Source organism: Taudactylus pleione, unplaced genomic scaffold (assembly GCF_031769625.1).
Source record: "Taudactylus pleione unplaced genomic scaffold, aTauple2 ptg000393l, whole genome shotgun sequence".
NCBI lineage: Eukaryota > Metazoa > Chordata > Amphibia > Anura > Myobatrachidae > Taudactylus > Taudactylus pleione.
This window is the reverse complement of record NW_028284794.1, coordinates 13,177,912-13,197,919: the sequence shown is the minus strand read 5'-3', so window position 1 is coordinate 13,197,919 and position 20,008 is coordinate 13,177,912.

Genomic DNA, 20,008 nt, shown 5'->3' with positions numbered 1-20,008 from the left:
TTGACAGGCCCAAACAGCGCCCCCTGACCTGTGGTGCCCTGTGCGATGGCACCGGCCACACTACCCTAGCTACGGCCCTGATGTCAGACACACGCGGCCAATGATTTCAGTCTGCGCAGGCATCCGTGTCCCGATAGTTACCGCTGACAGCCACAGAACGAATTTGGACGCAGAGAGAGGCAACTTTAGTGGGCGTTCCTTTTGCCGTACATGCACTGATTTAGGTGGCCTTATCCAGACGGAGGTTCTGGTGCGGCCGATGGTGCTTCTCAATGCGCACGGGGTGGATTAGCTATGCGACTGATGGGTATCTCTGTACCAATCCCATCAACTGCAGCAATAGCATAAAGACGTAATCACGCTGCGGCAACTGATGCAGTCACCTCAGAACCTGGCCCAGAATGCCTGCGTCCATCATCTTTAGTATCTGTACTTGTGCCAATCCCATGATGGTTACAAAAGATCCGGCTGAAACAGCTCAATCATTCATATCAGTCCCTGCCCCAGCGGAGCTTGCAATCTATAGTCCCTACCACGTACACAGGGCCTGATTCAGAGCCGGAAGCTCTGACCAGAGCGCTCGCTCTGAATCAGGGCCCTCCTACCTAAAAATGGAGCGGCCTCCTGGCCGCTCGCATAGCTGTGGGTGACCACCCACAGCTTATGCGAGCGGCCAAAAAGATGGTCGCGATGGTCAAGACCATCGCGACCATCGGGCTTGCAACGAGACCCTGCGGTAGGGTCTCGCTGCCGCAAGCCCAGGAGTGCTTTTGGCTCTATCAGAGCCAAAAGCACTCCCACTGACATCACTAGTGATGTCAGTGGAGCTGGACCCAGATGGAAGGCGTTCCCATGGGAACACCTCCGTCTGGGCAGCCACGCCCCCGGCACGCCCACCAAAGGGGGCGTGCTGTCAGTCACCATCGACAGCACGCCCCCTTTGGTGCGAGACCCATAGCGACATTTTGGCTGTCGCTATACGGGTCTCGCGCATGCGCACGACGGAGCTCCCTCCGTCGTGCGCATGCGCATTAGGGCTCCAACGACCCACTTGCGAGCGTCCTGCGCTCGCGAGCGGGTCTGAATTAGTCCCACAGACACATACACACAGGGGTTATTTATTTAGTTGTCAGAAGCCAACTAACATTCCAGCATGGTTTTTGGAGGTTGCTAGGAAACCGGCGCACCCAAGGAAACCCATGCAGACATGGGGAGAACATACAAACTCCACTTTCCATGACTGGGAATTGGACGCAGAGGGGTGATTCAGAGGTGGACGCAGTTGCAGCAGGAGCTGCGTGCTTTGGTGCAGCTGCCACTGCGTCTTTTGGCAATGCCGCCACTGATGGACATCCTATTGAGACGCCCACTGGCTATGGCGCGAATCCGCCGATTTGCATATAAAGACGCACTATCAGTGGACCATCGGACATCACACCAGCCTATTGCAGGTGCAAAATGTTCGTCTGACCATGGCCGCCAGTGTCAGTGAAACTGCGTCTTTGGATGCAGTCACCGACATGCCCGTGACATGCCCGCAACTGATGACCACACCCCCTCCTGTTACCACCCAGAAACGCATTTTTGAAATTGCATGGCTCTCCACATGCACAATTTTATATAGTATCCGGATAGCATACCGTCAATGTAAAGGTCGACAGTCAGTAGGTCGACACCAGGTGGTCGACATTCAATAAGTCAACATGTTAAAAGGTTGACATGTTCAAATGGTAGACACACAAATGGGCAACACATGTTTTTAAAAAAAAATTAAAGTTAGGATTAAGGAGGACGGTTAAGGTTAGGCTGCCGGAGGGGAGGATTATGGCGTATATCCACTACACGATATAATGAACGATTCAATGATAACGATATCGTTATCGGTCAATCGTTAATTATATCATCTACTGGATACACGGCATTAGGGTTAGGCACTTCGGAGGAGGGTTAGGCTGCCAGAGGGGAGGGCTTGGCACCAGGGGAAGGGTTAGGGTTAGGCATGGGTTAGGGTTAAATAACAAAAAAATTATTTGTCAACTATTTGTGTGTCTACCATTTGTACATGTCAACCTGTATCCAGGGCCGGATTAAAGGCAGGGCGACAGGGGCGGTCCTCCAGGGGCCCCACAGATAGCAGGCCCCCACACCCTGTCCTCTGCCACTACTGCCCTTCCCCTACTAAGACCGGCGGAGTACAGCATTTAGCTGTCTCCGCTGCGGTCCTCCTTGGCAGTCACCGGTGACTGCAGAAGGGCAGCGCTCGCTGAGCACTTTAGCTCAGACTCAGAGCGCAGCGCTGCTTCAGAAAACGGACAGGCTGCGCGGTGGGGCTGTACGGCACTGCAGGCGTGAGGTCAAAGGTCGCGCTGCGCAGCCCCATGCCAGCCCACTTCCTGGAAGGCCGCATCTGAAGACCGCGGAGGTGAATATACAGGCGCTGCAGCTGCTGCCCCGGGTCTGCTGCTGTGTGTTTGCCTTCGCCTGGAGCCTGGAAGGTGAGACAAATAATGTTTTTTTTTATATGTGTGGTGGTGCTACTGGTTGTGGGGTTGGGCGGGACAATATTAAATGAATTAAATATATAAATATATATATATATATATATTATACACACACTGTGCATGTGTTGGTGCAGGGGCCCATATCCGCAGGTTGCACCCACCGCTAGAGTCCCCAGGGCCCCACAAGTGTAGGGCAGACCGCAGTGAGGCCCTGATTCAGAGCCGGACGCTCTGACAGAACGCTCGCTCTGAATCAAGGCCGTCCCTCTTAGTTTTTAGAGCAGCCTCCTGGCCGCTCGTATAGCTGTGGGTGACCACCCGCAGCTATAGCGAGCGGCCAAAAATATGGTCGCGATGGTCAAGACCATCATGACCATCAGGCTTGCGACGAGACCCTTGTGGTAGGGTCTCGTTGCCGCAAGCCCTGGAGTGCTTTTGGCTCTATCAGAGCCGAGAGCACTCCCACTGACATCACTTGTGATGTCAGTGGGGCCAGCCCCAGACGGTAGGTGTTCCCATGGGAACGCCTCCGTCTGGGCAGCCACACCCCCGGCCTGCCCACCAAAGGAGGCGTGCTGTCACTCACCATCGACAGCACGCCCCCTTTATAGCGAGACCCATAGCAACGGCTTGGCCGTCGCTATCCGGGTCTCGCGCATGTGCACGACGGAGCCGGCTCCCTCGTGCGCATGTGCACTTGGCCAACATCGCGAGCGGGTCTGAATTAGGCCCTGAGAGCGGTCTGCCCTACACAGTAACAAACACGCAGCCGCCACCGAGGCATATCATGGTTTTATTCTATTTAAATGTTCAATTTCCGCCTCATCACAAACAGTATTGTCCACTAGAGCAGTGTTGCATTGTGGCCTATACAGCATAATATAACAGTATAGCAGGACCAGCTCTGTCTTGTTTATTTATCATTGTGTAGGAGTGAGTGACAGGATAATTAGTAACTATAAACAGGATAGTAAATAAAACCTGCATATTTCACTGTACACTGTTTGTTTTTTTCCCCACATATTTCTTTATTTATTTTATTAACACTGATACATTTCATGGCCTCTCCTTTTGCCAGCGATGTACTGGTTCTAATGGTGCTGCTTCTACTGCATCCAGTTTCTATGGCTCTAATGATAATTAACGATAACAGGCAGAAGAGACCTAACTAAAGCCTCCCCTGCACTGCTTCTACACTGCCCTCTACTGGGAGAAGTCCTAGTGACATTCCAGGATTTCCTTTTCAACCAGAGTGACTAATTATTTCCCCAAAAATATACATGGCACAAGTTGTGTTTTATTGCCATTTAATTAACTTTAAAATATATATGTTGGGATGCCTCCTGTCAAAATACTTACAGCGGTATCCCGACAGGGGTCAGATAAGTATACTTACCCTCACTCTTCACACCCTAAATCAGTGCAGCATGATTTGTCCAGGTGCAAATATACTTGTTTTTTTTTTTACTTTGTTCCCAACTCAGAAGCAATCAGAGTTATAGTTCGGACTGTGGACAGATTTTTCTAGGAAGGTGGCCACACCCTTTGTTCTGACCTCATAAAGATTGATGGTGTCATTTCTAGATATAAATAATTGGGAATGGCCACTTGGAACTGGATTTAAAAAACAATAAAACTTGTTTTAACAACAGGTATGACTCTGAATTTCCTTTGTGCATGTTATTGCAGAGCTGTACATGCGCTGTACAAAATGCTGATCCCACGGCAAGTCTGGCCGGAGTTAGACGGTCATTTCTTGCACCAGTAAAGCAAGCTACAGTAGGTAGCAGAGGATAAAACAGATATGAATTTTACCATTAATTCTCTTGATTGAACTATTGGTAATAAAGTACAGTATGTGTAATTCAGCTTAGAGTCATAATACATTAAACAGGGGATCATTTGGGGTATTTATCCTATTTGCACAGTCCATCAAAATAAAGAATATCCTGATGTTTAAATTTCCTACACTTCTCTAATCAGTGATAATCAGTGATAATCACTTGTGCCCAGGAAATAATTGGACAGGAAATCCATTTGCCCTGAGTGATTGCAGTGATTGCGCTAATCCTAAGTGATTACACTGGTCCTGAGTGATTGCAGTGATTGCACAGGTCCTGAGTGATTGAAGTGATTGCCCTGGTCCTGAGTGATTGCACTGGTCCTGAGTGATTGCAGTGATTGCACTGGTCCTGAGTGATTGCAGTGATTGCACTGGTCCTGAGTGATTGCAGTGATTGCACTGGTACTGAGTGATTGAAGTGATTGCACTGGTCCTGAGTGATTGCACTGGTCCTGAGTGATTGCAGTGATTGCACTGGTCCTGAGTGATTGCAGTGATTGCACTGGTCCTCAGTGATTGCAGTGATTGCACTGGTCCTCAGTGATTGCAGTGATTGCAGTGGTCCTGAGTGATTGCAGTGATTGCACTGGTCCTGAGTGATTGCAGTGATTGCACTGGTCCTTAGTGATTGCACTGGTCCTTAGTGATTGCAGTGATTACACTGGTCCTTAATGATTGCAGTGATTACACTGGTCCTGAGTGATTGCAATGAGTATTTAGTGGTTGCACTAGTACTGAGTGATTGCACAGAAGAAGTGTTGAGGAAAAGAGTTACATTAGTCAACATCAGCAGGACCAGATTCGGAGGTGGACAGAGTCATGACAGCAGCTCCGTATTTTGCCGGAGTTGCGGGTTTGATAATACGCGAATGCTAGTTTCAGCTTTTCCCTTGTGTACTAGCATGTGCCGTAATGTTCAAGCCCCAAAATGCACACACAGTGCACGTGTATGCTGTAACACTGCCGCTGGTTCTGTACAATCCACCACTGACACTTGCGCCTGCCTGTGGCGGGAAAAGTTTCTCCGTGTGAGCATGGTCTCTGCGGGTGCGGCTGTGCGCCTCATGGCCCCCCTACACGGTGCGATAAAGCAGCCGATCTGACTGATTGTTTACACAAAATGTTATTTAATATCATATACACATGTACCAATAAAACCAATATAACCACATTAGGAAGGCATCATCCAATCCACCATATAGAAATGTTCCATGGGTGCTTAAAGGTTGAATAAGTTCCAAGAGTTTTACTCAATTGTTTATGATATGTCCAGACAAGAATAATTACCAAGTCCAATGTCCAACTTAGAATATGGGGTCCCAATTAGCAGTGCTGGCAGGCCTCCGCAAAAGATCCGGTCCCCTGGACACAGGTATGGCGATGAGCTGGTGTAATTCCAATAGTAAGTCAGTATACCATATAGAAAGCACTCCCTTGGCATGAAGGGCGGTGGAGAGGAAACAGGACCTGGTTGTGTTTCCTCTCCACCGCCCTTCATGCCAAGGGAGTGCTTTCTATATGGTATACTGACTTACTATTGGAATTACACCAGCTCATCGCCATACCTGTGTCCAGGGGACCGGATCTTTTGCGGAGGCCTGCCAGCACTGCTAACTGGGACCCCATATTCTAAGTTGGACATTGGACTTGGTAATTATTCTTGTCTGGACATATCATAAACAATTGAGTAAAAACTCTTGGAACTTATTCAACCTTTAAGCACCCATGGAACATTTCTATATGGTGGATTGGATGATGCCTTCCTAATGTGGTTATATTGGTTTTATTGGTACATGTGTATATGATATTAAATAACATTTTGTGTAAATGTCAGAATAGCGCTGTGATTTGTATTTACTTTTCTGTGTGTTTAATATAGAGGTCTGACTAAACTCTTTATACAGCTGCTTTCATTATAGAGGTTTCACCTCATACTAGCGCTCCTTCAGTATTTTTACTGTGTGTGTTTTTCTGTGGATCTGACTGATTGGTACGATTTGGCTGCTATATCATGTCGCATGGTGCCTATCGCACTGTGTATGGCCGGCGTAAGAGCACAGCCGCTATTGCCGACATGACATTCCCTTAAAACGCCCACACAATGGATATTTTTCGCTTTCACTTTTAGGCCACCTCCCAGTCACCATCCTGGAACGCCCATCACTTTGACTATCGGTTGCTGACACCTCCTCCTGTGTACATGACAGCGCCCTTGAGCGTATACTCAGGGGTAACGCCATGCACCACAGAGGGTCATAAGAATATTCTGTGCATATGCAATAGTGCCTGATCGCTCAACTATGTGAAAATCGCTTTTCTCAACTCTCTTTGAACTTGGGGCAACTGGAGAACGCACGAAGTGTAAAATCATCTCAACACAACCCCCTTCACATGGGAAATGAGGTGCAGCGATGGAAGGTTAACCCCTTATATCACCAGATATGCAAATATCGATATGGACATTCAGAACCATTACATTACAGTATCGACAGTCTTAATATGAACAACTGTCAACTCTACAGTATGCATGGCATTCCGAAGCTTGGTGCATATAAGAAATGCATTACTCTCCTTGCAGCGTCCGCCCATAAACTAGATTTCTATATACTGGTAGACTTGATACAGGAAGTCATGGGAACCAAGTATTAGACACATCCAGCTCATGGTCTTCCATTGTCATTTTAAACTGCCACTGATGGAGAAAGTGTTAAATTCTGTTTGATATTTATAAGTTTGCGTATCTAAATTGATTGTTGGAGTATTAAAGCCTTCATTGGTTCTCTATTAAATCTACAATATATCTTGATTGTATTTTAATATGTGTTAGAATTTGTGTTTGTGATAGTATGCTAAATTTTTCTGTTATGTGACAGGCTGTGAGCGTTTGGGGGTGGTGACGGGGGAGTGGTCGGAAAAACGCAGGCGTGCCTGTCTGTGTGAACGCCGTTGCTTGGGCGTGCATAAATTAGCCATTGCGATTGCATATGCAATCGGCTGGTCGAACCCGGTGTAAATGCTGCGTGACTGGCCGGTGTGCATCAATGGTACAGATGTTTACGCAGAAGAGCGAGGTTAGACAGGCATTAGCGTATATTTGCAGCTGCGTTCCATGAGAAATCGCAGCTGCTATCACATTAGCGATCGCTGCTGAGTAGGGCCCTACGTATTAAATAAACAAACAATCTTTTTTATGTTTTATGTAATTTTTATGTATTTTTTTGTGTGAAGTTTTCTTCTATTTGTATTATTTAGATACTGCTAACCAACTCAAAGATTACTAATTTAGGTCCAGAGTTTATAAAATATGTTATTTAGTTAATGTAAAAAAAAAAAAAATTTCTGAATCGTTACTTTAAAGAGACATACTGTATCCATTATCAAGTAAGTGGCTTCTATTTTTCTATCACCACAAAACATAGATCTAGTATTTGACCAAACAACATATTATTATTATTATTATTATTATTATTATTATCCTTTATTTATATGGCGCCACAAGTGTTCCGCAGCGCCTTACATAGTACATAGAACTAATAGGTGAACAAGAAACAAGTAACTTACAGTACATTAACAGTGCAGGACAAGGACACGACTTATATACATAGCTGAAATAGTGATTAAAGCACTCACAATAAGCTGCCGGGAGTTGGCGGTCCCGTGTTAGGTGCCCTATGGGGAGTAGAGAGTAGAAGAAAATTTAAAGAGGAGCACATGAGGGAAGAAGTCCCTGCTCGTGAGAGCTTACATTCTAAGGGGAGGGGAAGACAGACAAGCGTGACACAGAAGGGGAAGATAGGGAGGAAAGAGCATGAGGTGGGTTAGGATGGGAGCTGGAAGGCCTTGATAAAGTAGTGGGTCTTGAGAGCCCATATGAGCATTAGTTTAGAAGACGCAGCACTACCTGGGCTCCTGTGGAGTAATCCTGTCTAATAACCACTTAAACATTGTTCCCAAATTCGTCCCCAAAATTGTAGATTATTTTTTAAATTAATTATGTAAATAAAAGCTATTTAAATCTGATTCAGTATAATTTTATTTTTAAAAAATATGCAAATTTATTAATACAATTATACTGAATCAGGTTTAAAGAGCTGTTATTATTATAATTTGCTAATTAAAAAAAAATAAAAAAAATTTGAAAAAAAGCATCTAGAGTTAAAAAAGAATACTGTGTATCATACTAGTAAAGGATTTAAAAAAAAACAAAAACATCTACAACACTAGTAGCATTATTCCAAACCAAAACACGGGGGTCGATGCACATCTCTACTTCTAGCTTACAGGTGCCAGCAGCATGGTGTGGATGTTCCTGAAAATCACCCATCACTGCTCCCTTTGGGAGGGGAAGAGACTGGGGAGAGGCTTGACTGTAATAAACCCTGGCTGGTGTGTGATCCTATTAGTAGTACCGACCATCACAGTGTGGCCAGGGGAGAAGTGTGAAGATTCCTGGCTGCTCTGATCCCCCTGAGGTCTGGCTGCAGGAAGATTGTCTTCAGGTGGTTGGAGCTGGAAAAGAATATTTGGGGGAAGAGCTGCTAGTATTCAAGGGCTTGCACTGTGTGCTGTATCTGGCAGTTGACTGAAGATTAACTTCCAGAACCCACTGGTGGGTGTTTCCAGGGCTTGATTAAGGGTTCTGGATGCCTCAGCTAATACAGTTGTGGCTTCTCTCTAGCTCCAGCCAGCCTCTTTCTGTCTCTCCAGTCAGCCCCCAGTGTCTCTGCAGCGAGCACCTCCAGTGTCTCCCCAGCCAGCACACCCAGTGTCTCTCCAGCCAGCACCCCCAGTTTATCTCCAGCCAGCCCCATCTGTCTCTCCAGCCAGCACCCATCAGCCCCCCTCTGTCTCTACAGTCAGACTGCCACTGTCTGTGCAGTCAGCCCCTACTGTCTCTCCTGCCAGCCCCCACTGTCTCTCCAACAATCTGACTTATGTCTCTCCAGTCAGCCCCTTTGTCTCTCCTACCAGCCCCCCTCTGTCTCTCCACTCACCCCCTGTCTCTCCAGCCAGTCCCTTTGGTCCCTCCAGTCAGCTCCGCTCTGTCTCTCTAGCCAGCCCCCTGTCTAACCAAGCCTGCCCCCCTCTTTCACTCCAGCCAGCCCCCACTGTATCTACAGCCAATCCCCACTGTCTCTCCAGCCAGCCCCTCTCTATCTCTCCAGTCAGCCCCCACTGTCTTTCCTGCCAGCCCGCAGTGTTTCCCCAGCCAGCCCCCTCTGTCTCTACAGCCAATCCCCACTGTGTCTCCTGATAGCCCCATCGTCTCTTCAGCCAACCTCCCTCTGTCTCTCCAGTCAGCCACCACTGTTTCTGCTGCCAGCCTTGCAGTGTCTCTCCAGCTTACAACAAAGCCTGGAGCAACCTCAGGATGCTCCGGAGAGCTGTGAGAGCAGAGGTGTGCACGTCTGAATTCTCCTAAGGATGCTCCATTCAGCACTGCTAGCCAGATGCAGAGCATGTGAATGAGTGGCAGTGCCACCCAAAGGGCTCTGCGCAGTGGCACCACTCGCATACCCATAGTTATGGCTCCACCTTTGCACACAATTTTTTAAATAAAATAGTTTACTGAAGTTCTTAAAAGTTTACTGTAGATTACTGTAACTCCATATAATATGTGATTTAAAGGGGGAGATGTGTCAAACACTTTTAAAGAGGACAAGTGGAGTTGGTGCCCATAGCAAACAATCAGATCCTATAAATTGTCTAGTGCATTCTATACAGTGATAGGTAGAAGTTGATTAGTTACTATGGGGAGTACAAATTAATAATAATAACAATGATGATGGTTAGTCGCAGCATTTAGCTAGGGGCTGCAGACAGGGGTGGATTGGGAATTTAAAGTGGCCCTGGAAAAAAATGTGGAAGAGGCCCTATGTGCACGCGCTGCAGGTGCGCGCAATTAAATAGGTGGGGCCTAGTTACAAGGGGTGTGGCCTAATGTGAATTGCCATGCCCACCACTCCAGGAGCTGATAGCCATGGCCCCAATCCCTCTCTCCAGTGAATAAGTACGGCGACCATGTGAATGAGCATTTTCTGGAGAAATTGATCCTCCCTGGACAGGCAGTGTCTGAGTCAGTATTCACTATTCATGCAGGAGATCACATGGTCCGGAAGCCGTCTGTTTGTGTAGCAATAAAGCCAATGTCATCAACATGCAACAGAGGTTTAACCAGATAATACATAGTAACAGAAGCTTTGGGGCAGGACAAAATGGGAGTTTCCTATATCAAACAAATTTATATTAAATAAAATATATTTGCTCATTTAGTACCATTTACATCAGAATATGGTTTCATTACAATTGTTATTTTACTGACGATTACTGTCCTCCAGTATTTTCTTCTAATAGTATTATTATTATCATTTATTTATATGGCGCCACAAATGTTCCGCAGCGCCTTACAAAGCACATAAACAAGTTGTAGACAAGCGACTTACAGTACAATACAATACAGGACCAGGACATGGATAATATATATTGCTACATTAGTGATCATAACACCCAGATAAGCAACAGAGCATAAGCAACCAAGTGTTAGGTGCCCTAGTGGTGAGTAAGAAATAGATGAAACTAAAGTAGGGAGAAGTACAAGAGGGTAGAGGGCCCTGCTCGTAAGAACTTACATTCTAAAAGAGGAGGGGAAGACAAACAGGGGTGACACAGATGGGGAGGAAGGTGTATGTATCAGGGAGTTAGAATGACAGCTGGAAGGTTTTGATTAAATAATGGGTCTTGAGGGCCCGTTTGAAGTATCAGCGTTCCTACCGTCCTATATGTGTGTCTCCAGCACCATCACCTAGGTGTGTCTCCGGCCTATCCCCTCTCATGTGTTTCTTCAGTGCTATCCCCCTGCGCCTCTCCAGTGCCACCCCCAGTTCTCTCCAGCACCATCCTCCTGTGTCTCCCCACAGTGCCATCCTCCTGTGTCTCCCGAGCACCATTATCCTATGTCTCCCCAGCGTCATCATCCTGCATCTCCCCAGCGTCATCATCCTGCGTCTTCCCAGCGCCATCATCCTGCATCTCCTCAGTGGCATCCTCCTGCCTTAGTACAGAATAGCCCCCCTTTCTCACACACAGATCATCTCCCCTTAGCACAGAATACCCCCGTTCCCACAGACAGATCATCATCTCCCATCAGCAAACAATATCTGCCTCCCCCACAGACAGATCATCTCCCCCTAGTACAGCAGATCCTTCCCCTCTGTTCTTACAGATCATCATCTCCCCCTAGTACAGCAGATCCCTCCCCTCCCCTCCTACAGATCATCTCCCCCTAGTACCGCAGATCCCTCCCCTCCCCTCCTACAGATCATCTCCCCCTAGTACAGCAGATCCCTCCCCTCCCCTCCTACAGATCATTTCCCCCTAGTACAGCAGATCCCTCCCCTCCCCTCCTACAGATCATCATCTCCCCCTAGTACAGCAGATCCCTCCCCTCCCCTCCTACAGATCATCATCTCCCCCTAGTACAGCAGATCCCTCCTCTCCTACAGATCATCATCTCCCCCTAGTACAGCAGATCCCTCCCCTCCCCTCTTACAGATCATCATCTCCCCCTAGTACAGCAGATCCCTCCCCTCCTACAAATCATCATCTCCCCCTAGTACAGCAGATCCCTCCCCTCCCTTCCTACTGATCAGCAGATCCCTCCCCTCCTACAGATCATCATCTCCCCCTAGTACAGCAGATCCCTCCACCTCCCCTCCTACAGATCATCATCTCCCCCTAGTACAGCAGATCCCTCCCCTCTTACAGATCATCATCTCCCCCTAGTACAGCAGATCCCTCCCCTCCTACAGATCATCATCTCCCCCAGTACAGCAGATCCCTCCTCTCCCCTCCTACAGATCATCATCTCCCCCTAGTACAGCAGATCCCTCCCATCCCCTCCTACAGATCATCATCTCCCCCTAGTACAGCAGATCCCTCCCCTCCCCTCCTACAGATCATCATCTCCCCTTAGTACAGCAGATCCCTCCCCTCCCCTCCTACAGATCATCTCCCCCTAGTACCGCAGATCCCTCCCCTCCCCTCCTACAGATCATCTCCCCCTAGTACAGCAGATCCCTCCCCTCCCCTCCTACAGATCATTTCCCCCTAGTACAGCAGATCCCTCCCCTCCCCTCCTACAGATCATCATCTCCCCCTAGTACAGCAGATCCCTCCCCTCCCCTCCTACAGATCATCATCTCCCCCTAGTACAGCAGATCCCTCCTCTCCTACAGATCATCATCTCCCCCTAGTACAGCAGATCCCTCCCCTCCCCTCCTACAGATCATCATCTCCCCCTAGTACAGCAGATCCCTCCCCTCCTACAAATCATCATCTCCCCCTAGTATAGCAGATCCCTCCCCTCCCCTCCTACTGATCAGCAGATCCCTCCCCTCCTACAGATCATCATCTCCCCCTAGTACAGCAGATACCTCCACCTCCCCTCCTACAGATCATCATCTCCCCTTAGTACAAAATAGCCCCTCCCCCACAGACAGAACATGGCTCTTAGTACAGAATAACCCCCCTCCCTCGCTCTCAGACAGACAGACAGAAAATCATCTCTCTCCTCCAGGCTTGTACAGAATAAACCCCCTGCCCCCCTGTCAGTCAGTCTTTAAAAAAAAAATAGCCCCCCAGTCCCATTTGTCTCCACTCCTGGCTTCCCCTCTAGTTGAATTAAAATGGTCCCTGCCTCAGTGGCGTCTCCCCCCAGGACTGCCAGTACAGACTGCGACAGCAGTGCGTGCTCCCCATCTGAAGCCACTCCCCTGCTACCACAGCAGCCCTTACCAGCCGATGCAGTCCCTGGAAGCCGGGCAGTTGCTAATTTGTGCGCCAGCATGGATTGCAAACCTGTGCATGTGCACAATTACAGACCCCCGTGACCAGACAGTTAAGGAGTTGCTACTGACAATGATACTAATTTAATATTTAACAAGAATGCAATGTGCCTCGTCCAGAGCTCCAGGCACGTCTGAATGTTGCCGCATCTCAAGTTTTAGCAATCTGTGCATGAATCGCCGCCTACTTCTGCATTTTGGGGCATTTATGAGCAATTATCAGTTGTAGGCATCTTAGTGGCTGCTCGTCAACGGTTAGATGGGCATTATTGGGTGGCAACTGGCCGGCAATGAGGCATTCAAATTTTCGAAGAAGCATCCCATGGGCATGTAGGCAGATAGTGCTCTGAATTGAGCGTATACAGACTTTGCGCCATTTACAGTCAGATTTTCTGCATGGGGTGAGCATAAGTATTGGTGCTAGGGTTGATGACGGCTCTTACGGCTGGGTAGCTGGGGGCGGTGCAGTTGCATAGATCCACCCGGCGTTTGCTCGCATAGGTCTTCTCATCGCAGAGAGCAGCCTGAAATGAGACTTAGAAGCAGTCCCATTATATTCAAGTGGAATGTGGTGCGAGAAATCTAGTAGGATTGATGATCCCGGTGCCCCACTGTAACTAAGGGCCTGATTCAGCAAGGACCGCAACTGCGATTATGTACGCCATTGGCTGATTGTTGCATTCTGCGTATGCATATGCAGTGACTATGCAGGCCCATTGCAGAGTGATTGACAGGAAGTGCTGTTTGTGGGAGGTGATGGGAGGGTGGTCAGCGAAACGCAGGTGTGCCAGTGCGTTTGAACGCTGTTGCATGGGCATGCGTAAATTACCACTGTGATTCCGTATGCAGCTCGAGTGCTCATAGTGTGCAATTAAGTTAGCAATTCCTGAGTAAGGTCAGAGCTTGTGCAAGTGTGCATGAGGCTGCGATGGTGCTCGATGTTACCGATGGTTTCGCAGTCTTGCTAAGGATTACAGATGTGTGCCAGGTAAGGTGGGCGTCCTTATGTTGTGCTGCGACGGCATAGCGATTGCAAGATTGCAATATCGCAGTGAGACTGCGTGTGTAATCGCAGCAGCGGTAATCAGTCAGTGCAAAGTGCTGGTAAGTAGCACATGCATGATTTTCCCGCGTTTTGCTCTGTGACGTGTTCAGCGCACCCGCCTATGTGAACGACAGATAGTCTTATAAATGACCTGCAGTATTTTCACAGCAACTTTCATTATTTTTCATCTGCCAAGAACGAGACACGTTATCTGCTTAAAGAAGCCCTAAAATCGGTCACTTGGCCAATAAATAATACATTTCGGTTAACGTTACTACTTATTGTACAAATGCTTAGTCTAGTTCTATGGTACCCCACCAAAACTCATACATACATTTGACCATGGGAAAGCCTTAAAGTTAGGGTGTCAGGAATAAAATCACACAATAATTATATAATAAACAACCAAATTGAAATATACAGGTAAGTAGTCTATGCCCCAGAAGGAGGGGGAGGACGGGGTAGTCCATGACACGGCGGAGGGGGAGGTCCAGCTGCATCATCTCCTGTGCCGGATTCTGCGCACGCCTATGTACATAGATTTTATGGATATACAGTATATATAGGTTTTGTAGATACTTTATTGAAATTTTTCCTACAGTTTACATTTTATTCAATGCTTTACAGCTAGAAATAATGGGCCCTATATAGGGTCATGTTAAGCTAAATATTTAAAATAATACAGTAGAAAATATTGAGAAAATAAAATAAAGTGTTGTTAAAAACTGCTGTGCACTGTCTTTATTCTATGTATTGCTAAGTACAGTCAGTATGTGAGTGAGCTGGCTCAGTCAATGCAGGATAAAGGTGCATACACACAACGATTTTTGAACGATTATCGTTAAACTATATAGTTTAACGATAATCGTTTGAAAAAATCGTTCATTTTCTGAGTCAAATGATGAACGATTATCATTCATGCGCGTTCACGTTTGTAGTTTGTAGTTCAGTCAGACTTGTCAACTGAACGATTTTCAGTAAGGGAATATGCAAAAATCATTTGTAGTTCATAAAAATTGTTCATTAAAAATCTGACAGATAATCTGACAGATAATCGTTCATAAAAATCGTTCATAAAATCGTTGGTAACAAAATCATTGGCCCTGATTCAGACTCACTTGCAAGCGGCTGTCCGCTCGCAAGTGGGTCGATGGTCTGCACTGAGCATGCGCATGACGGAGGGAGCTCCGTTGTGCGCATGCGCCAGACGCGACGTGCGAAGGAAAGTCCTTCGTTCGTTGTGTCTGATCAAAGGGGGCGTGCTGTCGATGTTGATTGACAGCACGCCCCCTTTGGTGGGCGTACCGGGGGCGTGCCTCCCTGACGGGGCGTTCCCAAGGGAACGCCTACCGTCAGAAGCCGGCCCACTGACATCACTAGTGATGTCAGTGGGAGTGATTTTGGCTCTGATAGAGCCAAAATCACTCCGGGCCTTGCGGTTGAAAACCTCAACCGCAGGCTCCGGCTCGCAGTTTCGATGGTCGCGATGGTCACGACCATCGCGGCCATCAAACTGCACGCTCGTATAGGCTGTGGGTGGTGACCCACAGCTATACGAGTGTCCAGGAGGACGCTCCATTTTTATGGAGGGCGGCCCTCATTCAGAGCGTGCGCTCTGCTCAGAGCGTACGGCTCTGAATGAGGGCCATTGTGTGTGGATGCAGCTTTAGAAATAGGAACATTGTATTCAGGATGAGAAGATGACTTGTATCAGTAACATGTTTATATGAGGCCAGCTGAGTAAGTTGTTATAAAAAAAATGACACAGTTGCTAGTCACAAAGACCAAGTAGCAGTGAATCTATGGAAAATATTATTGTAACACACAGGTAACGGGGTAATAAACTGGGTGCTGGCCACAGAAACTTGCTTGAAGAAGCTTGATGTTCTCTTAGTTTCTCTTGACCACAAGCAAAAAAATATCAGTTGCTCAATCAATCTGGTAGTACTTTTTTCAGGTGCATGAAACGGAGGGGTCATACCAAGTAGAAAAGGGAGGGGGTTTTAACCCCCTATTGTTCCTCAGCATACTCAACCATACTAGCAACAATATATAAACACTATATGGTAATAGAATTTCAGAGATATTAGTTGCATGCATTTGCAAATACATGGGAAGCTGCTAGACCTCGTCACGGCTTCTCTGTCACTAGCAGTCCCTAACGCTAAGGGGTTCACATCCGGAGCACAGAGCACCCCAAAAAATGTCCAGCCCAGTACCCCCCCAGGGCATCACACGAAAATGGATAAAGAGTGACAGTGCAGTGTAAAGTATAGATGTGTGCGAGTAATTAATAAGTGATGAAAGAGATTAAAATATATGTGAAAAAATACATGAATAAAAACAAAGTGATGTTAGAGCCGAAATATCTCTGGGGCTTGCGGCAATGAGACCCTACCACAAGGGTCTCGTCGCAAGCCCGATGGTCGCGATGGTCTTGACCATCGCGACCATCTTCCTGGCCGCTCACTATAGCTGTGGGTGGTCACCCACAGCTATGTGAGCGGCCAGGAGGCCGTTCTAAAAAAAAAAAAGACCGGCCCTGATTCAGAACAAGCGCTCTGTCAGAGAGTCTGGCTCTGAATCAGGGCCAAAGAACGCTGTTTTGACACTCAGACGTGCCTGTGTTCGCACATCCACTCCCCTGTTTTCCAGGACCTTCCCCTGTTACCACCCACAAACGGCACTACCTGTCACTCAAAGTAGCGCTCAGTCTTGTGCTACGAGTGCACGATTCACGATCGCAGTGACTGGCTCGTGCATGCGCACTACGACGCATACGCGTACGCAGATGGGTGACTATTGGCCATAGCGTGCGATAGCGGCTTAGCGACCGGATCTGAATCAGGCCATATGTTCAATAAATATATACTGTATATTAAAAATAATTGTTAGTTAAAACACATTAGATGCCTAATAATTCAATCAATATGTAAAAGATGCTACAGTTATACACTATTGAAGGTTCTATTTACTAAGCTGTGTTAGGAGATAAAGTGAACGGTGATAAGGTACCAGCCAATCAGCTCCTAACTGTCAGTTTTCAAACACAGCCAATGAGATGGCAGTTAGAAGCTGATTGGCTGGCACCTTACCTCCATTCACTACTAACACAGCTTAGTAAATAGATCCCTCAGATCCATAAATATCTGTAATCATCATAAGTTAGTATCGAAATCATAAATAAAATATAGTTCTTTTCAAGAGTCTCATTAGTAAATCCATACACCTGTATATTTGCCAGTGTAATCAGTTCAGTACCGGACTTGGGGTGGTGCACATATTGTCTTCTTTATGCTGTGGCCGGCCATTAGATTCTGTTTACAAAACTTTTTCCTGTAGCGTAAACAGTCCCTCATGTAAACAAGGCCTCCTAGTGTAAGTATTAGGCCTGATTACTGCCGATTTGCATTCAGTGAGTACGTTACTGCTCAGATCTGCAATTCTCAGCTACTCTGGTCAATGTGCTTGTCTCTTCTCTGTGATTTATATTTACTTCTGCTGCTGTCTCTTACTGCATGTAACACTTTCTCTCTGTGTATCTCCTGCCTGACACCAGCACTTACTGCCTCACCTCCTCCCTTACACCTCTCCTGGACCAACTGCCACTCGCTTCCAACGGTCACTTCTCATACCAGCTGACACCAGCACACACTGCTTCACCTCCTCCCTCACACTTCTCCTGGACCAACTGCCACTCGCTTCCAATGGTCACTTCTCATACCAGCTGACACCAGCACACACTGCTTCACCTCCTCCCTCACACTTCTCCTGGACCAACTGCCACTCGCTTCCAACAGTCACTTCTCATACCAGCTGACACCAGTACACACTGCCTCACCTCCTCCCCCACACCTCTCCTGGACCAACTGCCACTCGCTTCCAATGGTCACTTCTCATACCAGATGACTCAGCCCATGTGATGTCCTCCTGACTCAGAGGCTGCTGGGAACTGTAGTCAGTGGTCTGTCTGTAATGACATGCGCATAAACTTAAGCGAGATACTCCTTGTCATAAGTATCCCTTGCATAGCGGGGTATTACATTATTATTATTATTATTATTATTTATTTTTATGGTGCCACAAGTGTTTTGCAGTGCCTTACAAAGTACATAAACAAATAGGTGACCAGTGACTTACAGTACAATACAATACAATGCTGGACAAGGACATGGATAATATACATTGCTACATTAGCGACCATAACACCCACATAAGCAGCAGAGCATAATCAACCAAGTGTTAGGTGCCCTAGTGGGGAGTAAGAATTAGATGGAAGTAAATCAGAATAAATACTTAGGGACTTAGGGGCAGCACTCGGCTCCTGTCAATGCAGAGAAGCCGGCATTTTGGTGTCTCCCCCTCCGAGGGCCCGCACCCTCCTCATGACGCCATGGATACCAATAATATTAATTACTTAACAGTCTGTATGTAAAAGTTGTACATAATGGAGCTGATTCTAAATAGGGACCAAAGCAAAACAAGAGCATGTATCTTTGCCCCTTGGTAAAACCAAATTGCACTACAGGTGGGGCAGATGTACCATGGGCCTGATTCATGTCCGGATGGTATTGAACAGCGTATATAAAAATACTGCGGTAGGCCTCTTGACAGCGATAGCGATCCAATTGCAGAGTCCGTAGACCATCAGTCCTGATGGCGGCAGCACCGGCCAGTCTTAATAAGCTTCAGCTTACTCAGACAGGCATCCCGTGAGGCCAGGTATTTCAGACCCTGGCCTCGGGAATACAGGCCTGGCAAGCTCCCACTCCACACCCCCCCCCCCCAAACTGCGGCTTGGGGGATCAAAGAGTTACAAAAATAAATCTACATAATAATTGTGTAATGGGGCCCATACATCAGGATTGTATCTGGCCAATTCGCCGCTTTCCTGATGCCTCAGTCGGAAATCCTCGATTCACTGATTCCGACCCATAAAGGATCTGAATGTGCGAGGGGTGTGGTTGTGGAGGACAACAGAGAGGGGGTGGGGCCAGGCAGAGAGGGGGCGTGACCAGGCAGAAAGGGGGTACGTTAAAATAGTTAGTAAATAAATGTATTTGCCCCCCTTGTTTTGCAACATGGTTTGTCCAGGTGCAAAGTCTCTTGCTTTTCTGATTTGCGCCCAACTTAGAGCCTCATTTATCAATGATTAAAACTTGTTGTGTATGATAAATGGTGCTTCAGCCAATCAGCTCCCGTCCCAACTGTCATTTTTTCAAACAGATGACAGTTGGGAGCTGATTGGCTGGAGCACCGTTATCATACACATCGAGTTTTATCACTTGTTGTGAATGATAAAACTCATTGATAAATGAGGCCCTCAGAATCACCCCCAATAGCTGTACCATCTATACATAAACACTGGTAATGTATTATTTGTGTTCAGTTACGGGGGTGGTTGTAAGTGGTTATAGAAACAAAGCCAATATAAATTGCCCACCAAGGGAAACATACTAAGAATCGAGTTTGTGGGGAGATTAAACTCATACAGGTTCCCACAAACACACATGAGTTCTTCCAGGGCAAACTCTCAAATTTACCAAGAAGTGAGTTTGCAAAATCGTGTTTTTGATGGCAAAAGGAAACGTGTTATGTCATGCGAGTTTTTTTGGCACAACAAGTAAGAGAATGGTTGTGTTTTTAAAACATGCATGAGAATGCATGCATCATCCTAGAAACATGTTCTGATTGGTTGAAGCAGTCACGTCATGTACACACTGCCTAAGCAAAACAGCCCGAACTTTGAGGGTTTTGTTGGTTGGATTTTGCAGAG